This window comes from Dipodomys merriami, unplaced genomic scaffold (genome assembly GCF_024711535.1).
Source record: "Dipodomys merriami isolate MVZ:Mamm:240054 unplaced genomic scaffold, mDipMer1.0.p SCAF_296, whole genome shotgun sequence".
Taxonomy (NCBI): domain Eukaryota; kingdom Metazoa; phylum Chordata; class Mammalia; order Rodentia; family Heteromyidae; genus Dipodomys; species Dipodomys merriami.
Genome location: NW_027204448.1, coordinates 903,634 through 913,305, shown reverse-complemented (window position 1 = coordinate 913,305; position 9,672 = coordinate 903,634).

The window sequence follows — 9,672 nt, the reverse complement described above, 5'->3', positions numbered from 1 at the left end:
TCCCCCTAACTCTAAGCCTAAACCTAACCCTAACCCTAACTCTCACACTCACCCTCACCCGAACCCTAATCCTAAACCTAACCCTATCCCTAGCCCTAGCCCTCACCCTAACCCTCAAACTAGCCCTCACCCTTAGCCTAATCCTAACCCTAAAACTCATCAATGACCTCACCCTAAACCTATCCCTAACCCTCACCCTAACCCTAACCCTAAACCTCACCCTCAAGCTCAGCCTAAGCCTAAGCCTAACCCTAACCCAAACGTTAACCCTCACCCTAAACCTAAACCTAACACTAACCCTAACTTTAACCCTAAATCTCACCCTCATCCTAAACCTAACTCTAAACATAACCTAAACCTAAACCTCATCCTAACCCTAACCCTAACAATAACCCTAACACTGACCCTAACCCTCACCCTAACCCTAAACTTAACCGAACCCTAATTCTCACCCTAAACCTAACCCTAACCCTCACCCTTACCCAAACCCTCACCCTTACCCTCATCCTCAACTTAAACCTAAGCCTAACCCTAACCCTAACACTAACCCTCACAGCCACCCTAAACTTTACCCTAATCCTAATCCTAACTCTAAGCCTAACCCTCACCCTCAACATAACCCTCACTCTAACCCTAACTCTAACACTAACCCTAACCCTAACCCTCAACCTCAGTCTCACCCTAACCCTAAATCTAACTGTAAACCTCACCATCACCCTAACCCTAACCCAAAACCGCACACTAATCCTAATCCTAAACCTCACCCTCAGCCTAGCCCTCACCCTAACCCTAATCCTAACCCTAACCCTCATCCTAACCCTCACCCTAACCCTCACCCGCACCCTCACCCTCACCTTAACTGTAACACTAACCCTAACAATAAAACTAACCTTAACCCTAAACATCACCCTAACCCTATTCCTCACCTCCACCCTCACCCTCAGCATAACCCTAAGCATAAGCCTAACCCTCACACTAAGCCTTACATTCACCCTAACACTAAACCTAACCCTAAACCTAACCCTATTGCTAAATCTCAACCTAACCCTCACCCTCACCCTAACCCTCACACTAACCCTAACCCTAAACCTCAACCTAACCCTCCCCGTAACCCTAACTCTAACCCTAAACCTCACCCTCACCTTAACACTAACCCTAACCCTAACCCTATACCTCACCCTAAAACTCAACCTAACCGTAACCCTCACCCTGACGCTCAAACTCACCGTAACTCTAACCCTAACACTAACAATAACACTAACCCTAACACTAACACTAACACTAATTATAACCCTCACCCTCAGCCTCACCCACAAGGCAAAATAAACCCTAATCATAACACTAACAATACTCCTAACCATAACCCTAACCCTAAAACAAATCCACACCCCCACCCCCACCCTCACTCTCAGCCTAAGCCTAAGCCATTACTTAACCCTAACCCTAAACCTAAACCTAACCCTAACCCTAACCCTAACCCTAAACCTAACCCTAACCGTAACCCTAATCCTCAGCCTCACCCTCAATCTAACCCAAAACCTCACCCTTACCCTAAGCCTAACCCTAACCCTAACCCTAACCCTCACACTCACCATCACCCTAACCCTAATCCTAAATCTAACCCTACCCTTTAACGTAACCCACACCCTAACCCTCACCCTAACCCTCACCCTAACCCTAATCCTAACCCTAAAACTCATCATAAGCCTCACCCTAACAATAACCCTAACACTCACCCTAACCCTAACCCTAAACCTCACCCTCATTCTGTGCCTAAGTCTAAGCCTAAGCCTAACTCTAACCCAAACGTTAACCCTCACCCTAAACCTAACCCTAACACTAGCCCTAACTCTAACCCTAAATCTCAACCTCATCCTAAACCTAACTCTAACCCTAAACCAAAACCTAAACCTCATCCTAACCTTAACCCTAACCCTCACACTCACTACAACTATAACCCTAAACCTAACAATAACCCTAACCCTCACCCTAACCCTAACCCTAACACTAACACTAAAACTCACCCTAACCCTAATCCTAAACCTCACCCTCAGCCTAGCCCTCACCCTAACCTTAATCCTATCCCTAACCATCATCCTAAAACTCACCCTAAAACTAACCCTAACGCTCACCCTCACCCTAAACCTAATCCTAACCCTAACCCTCAACCTAACGCTAACTCTCACCCTAACCATAAACCTAACCCTCACTGTAACCCTAACCCTAACCCTAACCCTAAACCTAAACCTAGTCCTCAGCCTCACCCTCACCCTAAACCAAAACCTAACCCTAACTCTACGCCTAACCCTAACCCTAACCCTAATGCTCACACTCAACCTCACCCTAACTCTAATCCTAAACCTAACCCTATCCCTAACACTAACCCTCACCCTAACCCTAAACCTAAACCAAAACCTCAAACTAACCCTAACCCTAATCCTAACCCTCACACTCATGCTCAGTCTAAGCCTTAGCTTAAGCCTAAGCCTAACCCTAACCCTATCCCTTACCCTAATCCTAACAATAACCGAACCCTAACCCTAACACTAACCCTAACTCTAACCCTAAACCTCACCCTCATGCTAACCCTAACCCTAACCTAATGCTAAACCTGAACCTCATCCTAACCCCAACCCAAACCCACCTGCTTAGCCTCACCGTAACCCTAACCCTAACCCTACCACTAAACCTAACCCTAACCCTAACCCTAACCCTCAACCTAACACTAACCCTAACCCTAACACTAAACCTCACACTAACCCTAACCCTCACCCTCACCCTAGCCCCCACCCTAACCCTAACTCTCATCCTCACCCTAAACCTCACACTAATCCTCAATCTAACCCTCACCTTCACCCTAAACCTAACCCTTACCCTCACCCTAATCCTAACCCTCACCCTAACCGTAACCCTCACCCTCAGCATAACCCTAAAATTTATCCTTACCATCACCCCCAACCTAACCGTCACCCTAATCATAACCCTCACCCAAACCGTCCTCCCTAACCCTAACTCTACCCCTAAACCTTACCCTAATCCTAAGCCTAACTCTAACCCTAAACCAAACACTAAACCTCACCCTAACCCTAATCTTCACACTCACCTTCAGCTTAACCGTATTCCTAGCCCTAACCATAACTCTCACGCTAACCCTAACACTCAACCTAACACTATCCCTAACCCTCACACTCACTGAAACCCTAACCCTAATCCTAATCCTAACCCTAACCCTAACCCTCACCCTCAGCTTAACCCTCACCCTACCCCAAACCCTAACACTCACCTTAACCCTAATCCTCACCCTCAGCCTCATGTTAACCGTAACTCTAACCCTAAACCTCACCCTCACCCTAACCCTAACCCTAACCCTAAACCTCAACCTAACCCTAACCCTAAAACTCACCCTCAACCTAGCCCTTACCCTAACCCTTATCCTAACCCTAACCCTCATCCTAAACCTCCCCCTAACCCTAACTCTAACATTAAACCTCACCCTCACACTAACCCTAACCCTAACCCTAACCCTTAACCTCACACTAAACCGCACCCTAACCAAAACCCTCAGCCTCAACCTCAACATAACTCTAACCCTAAACCAAACAATAACACTAACCCTAACCCTAACCCTGACCCTAACCCTAACACTAACAATAACCCTCAGCCTAACCCTAACCATCACCTTAACACTTACCTTCACACTAACACTAACTCTAACCCTTACACTAACCCTCAAACTAACCCTAAACATCACCCAACCCTCACCCTCACTCTAACCCTATCCCTAACCCTCACCCTCACGCTAGCCCTCACCTTAACACTAACCCTCATCCTCACCCTAACACTCACCCTCACCCTCACCCTCAGGCTAACTCTAACCCTAATCCTAATCCTAAACCTATCCCTAAACTTCACTCAGATCCTAACCCTAACCCTCATCCTAACACTAACCCTAAACCTCACCCTCACCCTCAACCTCACCCTAACCCTAACTCTAAACCTAAACCTCACTCTCACCCTAATCCTAACACTAATCCTAAACATAAACCTCACCCTAAACCTAATCTTAAACCTCACCCTCACCCTAGCCCTTACCCTAACCCTAATCCTAACCCTAACCCTCATCCTAACCCTCCCACTACCCCTAACCCTAACCCTCACCCTAAACCTAACCCTCAACCTGACCCTCACCCTCACCCTAAACCTAAACCTAACCCTAGACCTAACGCTAACACACACACCCTCAACCTAATCCTAATCCTATCCCTAACCCTAACCCTAAACATAACCCTCCCCCTAACTATCACCCTAACCCTCATCTTAACCCTAACTTTAACCCTAAACCTCACCCTCACCCAAACCCTAACTCTAACCCTAACCCCAAACAAACCTCAACCTAACCCTAACCCTAATCCTCACCCTCACAGTAACTGTAACACTAAACCTAACCAACACAATAACCCTAACACTAATCCTAAACCTCACCCTTACCATAATCCTCACCCTAACCCATACCCTCAACCTAAAACGGAACCTCATCCTAACACTAACCCTAACCCTAACACTAACCCTCACACTAACCCTAACCCTAAACCACAACCTAACTCTCACCCTCACCCTAACCCTAACCCTAACCCTAAACCCAAACCTAACCCTAACCTTAACCCTCCCCCACACCCTCCCCCTCACTTTAACTCTAAACCTAACCCTAAAAATAACACTAACCCTACCCCGAACCATCACCCTAACCCTAATCCTCACCCCATCCTCACCCTCAGCCTAACCCTAAGGGTAAGCCTAACCCTCACCCTAAGCCGCACACTCACCCTCAACCTGACCCTAATCCTAAACGTAACCCTAACCCTCAACCTCAACCTAACCTTCAAACCCACACTAACCCAAACACTAACCTTAACTCTAAACCTCAACGTAACCCTATCTGTAACCCTAAACCTCACACTCACCCTAACCCTAACCCTAAACCTCACCCTAACCCTAACCCTCACCCTCACCCTCAACCTCACCATAACTCTAAACCTAACCCTAACAATAACACTAATCCTAACCCTAACCCTAAAGATAAACCTCACCCTCAGTCTCACCCACACCACAAACTTAAACCTAAACATAACCCTAACAATAACCCTAAACCTAAGCCTATCCCTAACCCTAACTCTAATCCTCACCCCCCCACCCTCACCCTCACCGTAACCCTAAGCCTAACACTAACCCTAACCCTAGCACTAACCCTAAACCTAAACCTAACCGTAAACCTAACCCTAATCCTCAGCCTCACCCTCACACCCTAACCCAAACCCTAACGCTAACCCTCACCCTAACTCTAACCCTAAACCTAACCCTAACCCTCACTCTCACACTCACCCTCATCCTAACCCTAATCCTAAACCTAAACCTATTCCTACCCCTAGCCCTCACCCTAACCCTCACCATAGCCCTCACCCTTACCCTAATCCTAACACTAAACTTCATCCTAAACTTCACCCTAAACCTAACCCTAACCCTCACCCTCACACTCACCCTCAGCCTAACCCTAAGCATAAACCTTACCTTAACCCTAACCCTAACCTTAACCCTCACCCTTACCCTAACCCTAAGCCTAAGCCTAACCGTGACACTAACCCTAAACCTAAACCTAACCCTAAACCTAACCCTAAACTTAACCCTAATCCTCAGCCTCACACTCACCCTAACCCAAACCATAACCCTAACCCTCACCCTAACTCTAAGCCTAAACCTAACCATAACCAGAACTCTCACACTCACCCTCACCCTAACCCTAATCCTAAACCTAACCATATCCCTAGCCCTAGCCCTCACCCTAACCCTCACCCTAGCTCTCACCCTTAACCTAATCCTAACCCTAATCCTCATAAATATCCTCACCCTCACCCTTACCCTAAACCTCACCCTAACCCGAAGCCTAAAACTCACCCTCATATTCAGCCTAAGCCTAACCCTAAGATTAACCCTAACTCTAATGTTAACCCTCACCCTAAACCTAACCCTTACACTAACCCTAACTCTAACTCTAAATCTCACCCTCATCCTAAACCTAACTCTAAACATAACCAAAACCTAAACCTCATCCTAATCCTAACCCTAACAATAACCCTAACACTAACCCTCACCCTTACCCAAAACCGCACCCTTACCCTCACCCTCAGCCTAAACCTAAGCCTAACCCTAACCCTAACACTCACATACACCCTAACCCTTACCCTAATCCTAATCCTAACTCTAAGCCTAACCTCACCCTCAACCTAGCCCTCACCCTAACCCTAATTCTAACCCTTACCCTCACCTAACCCTAACCCTCATCCTCACCCTAAACAACAACACTAACCCTAACCCTACTCCTCAATCTAACCCTCAGCCTCACCTTAATCCCTAACCCTCACCCTTACCCTAACCCTCACCCTAACCCTAACCCTATCCCTAATCCTCACCCCCACTCTCACCCTCAGCCTAACCCTAAGCCCAATCCTAACACTAACCCTAACTCTAACCCTAAACATCACCCTCATCCTAACCTTGTCTCCAACCCTAACTCTAAACCTCACCCAAACCCTAACCCTAACCCTCACCCACAACCTCACCCTCACCGTAACTCTAACCCTAACCCTAACAATAACACTAACCCTAAACCTAACCATCACCCTAACCCTAATCCTCAACCCCACCCTCACCCTCAGTCTAACCCTAACCCTAACACTAACACTAACCCTAATCCTCACCCTACCCCTCACCCTAAACCAAACCCTAACCCTAAACCTAACCCTAACACTAAGCCTAACCCTAACTCTAACCCTAAAACTCACACTGACCCTCAACCTAACCCTAATCCTAAACCTAACCCTATCCCTAACCCTAAGGCTCACACTAACCCTAACCCTCACCCTCAACCTCAGCCTCAGCCTAACCCGACGCATAAATCTAAACCTAACCCTAACCCACACACTGACCCTCACACTAACCCCAATCCTAACCCTAACCCTCATCCTAACCCTCAACCTTACCCTAAACCTAACCCTCACCTAATCCTCACCCTCACATTCAACCTCAGCCTCAGCCTAACCCTAAGCCTAACTCTAAACCTAACCCTAACCCAAACACTCAACCTCACCCTAACCCTAATCCTAAACCTAACCCTCCCTCTAACCCTAACGCTCACACTAACCCTCACCCTAACCCTAACCTAACACGAACCCTAACCCTAATTGTCACACTAACCCTCACGCTAAGCCTAACTCTAACCCAAAACCTCACCCTCACCCTAACTCTACCCCTAATACTAAACCTAAACCTCACCCTAACTCTAACCCTAACACTCACCCTCACCCTCACCCTCAATGTAACCCTAAACCTAACAATAACAATATCCCTAAACTTAACCCTAACCGTCACCCTAACTATAATGCTCACCCTAACCCTAACCCTCACCCTAACACTTACCCTCACCCTAACACTAACCCTAACCATAACACTAACCCTCACACTAACCCTAACCGTCACCCTAACCCTAAAACTCACTCTAACCCCAACCTAACCCTAACCCTCACCCTCACCCTAGCCCTCATCCTAACCCTAATTATAACCGTAACCCTCACCCTAACCTTAACCCTCATCATCACCCTAAACCTCACACTAACCCTAACCCTAGTCCCCAATCTAACCCTCACCCTCACCCCAACCCCTCACCCTCAACCTTACCTTAACCCTCACCCTAACCCTAACCCTCACCCTTATCTTTACCCTGACCCTCAGCGTAATCCTCAACATTACCCTTACCATCACCCTCACCTTAACCCTCACCCTATCCCTAAAACTCATGCTAACCTTCAACCTAACCGTACCCCTAACCTCACCCTAACCCTAACCTCACCCTCAACCTCACCCTCAGCCTAACCATAAGCCTAAGCCTAACACTAACCCTAACCCTCACCCTCAACCTAGCCCTCACCCTAAACCTAACCCTCACCCTAACCCTCCCCCTAACCCTAACTCTAACCGTAAATCTCACCCTAACCCTCTCCGTAACCATAATTCTAACCCTAAACCTCACACTCGCCCTACCCCTAACCCTAAATATAACCCTAAACCTCAGCCTAACCCTATCCCTACACCTCACCCTCACCATAAACTTTACCCTAAAGCTAACCCTAAACCTCACCCTCAATGTAGCCCTCAACGTAACCCTAAACCTAACCGTAACCGTCACCCTAAACATAACCCTCACTGTAACCCAAACACTCACACTAAACCTAACCCGCAGCCTCAACCTCACCCTCAGCCTAACCCTAAGCCTAACACTAAACCTAACATTAACCCACACACTAACCCTAACCGTAACCCTAATCCTAATCCTAACCATAACCATAACCCTCACCCTAACCCTATCACTCACCCTAACCCTAAGCCTAACACTAACCAGATCCTTAACCCTCACTCTAACCCTAAATCTAACACTCAACCTCACCCTCACCCTAACCCTAACACTAAACCTCACCCTAACCCTAACCCTAAACCTCACCCTCACCCTAGCCATCACCTAACCCTCATCCTAACCCTCACCCTAACCGAAATCCTTACCCTCACCCTAACCCTAACCCTCACCCTCAACCTCACTGTCAGCCAAAAACTAAGCCTAACCCTAAACCTAATCCTAACCCACACACTCACCCTAACCCTAACCTAATATTAACCCTAACCCTAACCCTCACCCTCACCCTCAACATAACCCTAAACCTAAAATTAACACAAACCCTAACCCTAACCCTAACCCTCACCCTAACTATAACCCTCACCCTAACCCTAATCCTCAACCTAACACTTACCCTCACCCTAACACTAACACTAACACTAACCCTAATACTAACCCTCACACTAACCCTAACACTCACCCTAAGCCTCACCCTCACCCTAACGCTAACACTAACCCTAACCCTCACCCTGATCCTAGCCCTCACCGTAACCCTAATTCTAACCCTTACCCTCACCTAACCCTAACCCTCATCCTCACCCTAAACCACACACTAACCCTAACCCTAATCCTCAATCTAACCCTCACCCTCACCATAACCCCTAACCCTCACCCTTATCTTAACCCTCACCCTCAGCCTAACCCTCAACTTCAACCTTACCATCACCCTCACCCTAACCCTCACCCTATCCCTAAACATCCTAAACTTCAAGCTAACCATAACCCCAACCATCACCCTAACCCTAATCCTAACACTAACCCTAAACTTAACCCTGACCCTAATCCTCCCCCTAACCCTAACACTAAACTTAACCCTACCACTAACACTCACAATAGCCCTAACCCTCATCCTAAGCCTAAACCTCACCCTAACAATAAACCTAACCCTCACCCTCACACTAGCCTTCACCTTAACCCTAATCCTAACCCTAACCCTCATCCTAACCCTCACCCTCATCCTAACCCTAACCATCACCCAAAGTCTAAGCCTCACCCTCACCCTCACCCTTAGCCTAAGCCTAAACCTAACCCTAACACTCACAAATACCCTCAACCTAACACTAATCCTAAACCTAACCCTAACCCTAACCCTAAACCTCAACTAAACCCTCACCCTAACCCTAACTTTCACACTAACCCTAACCCTAACTCTGACCCTAACCCTCCCCCTAACC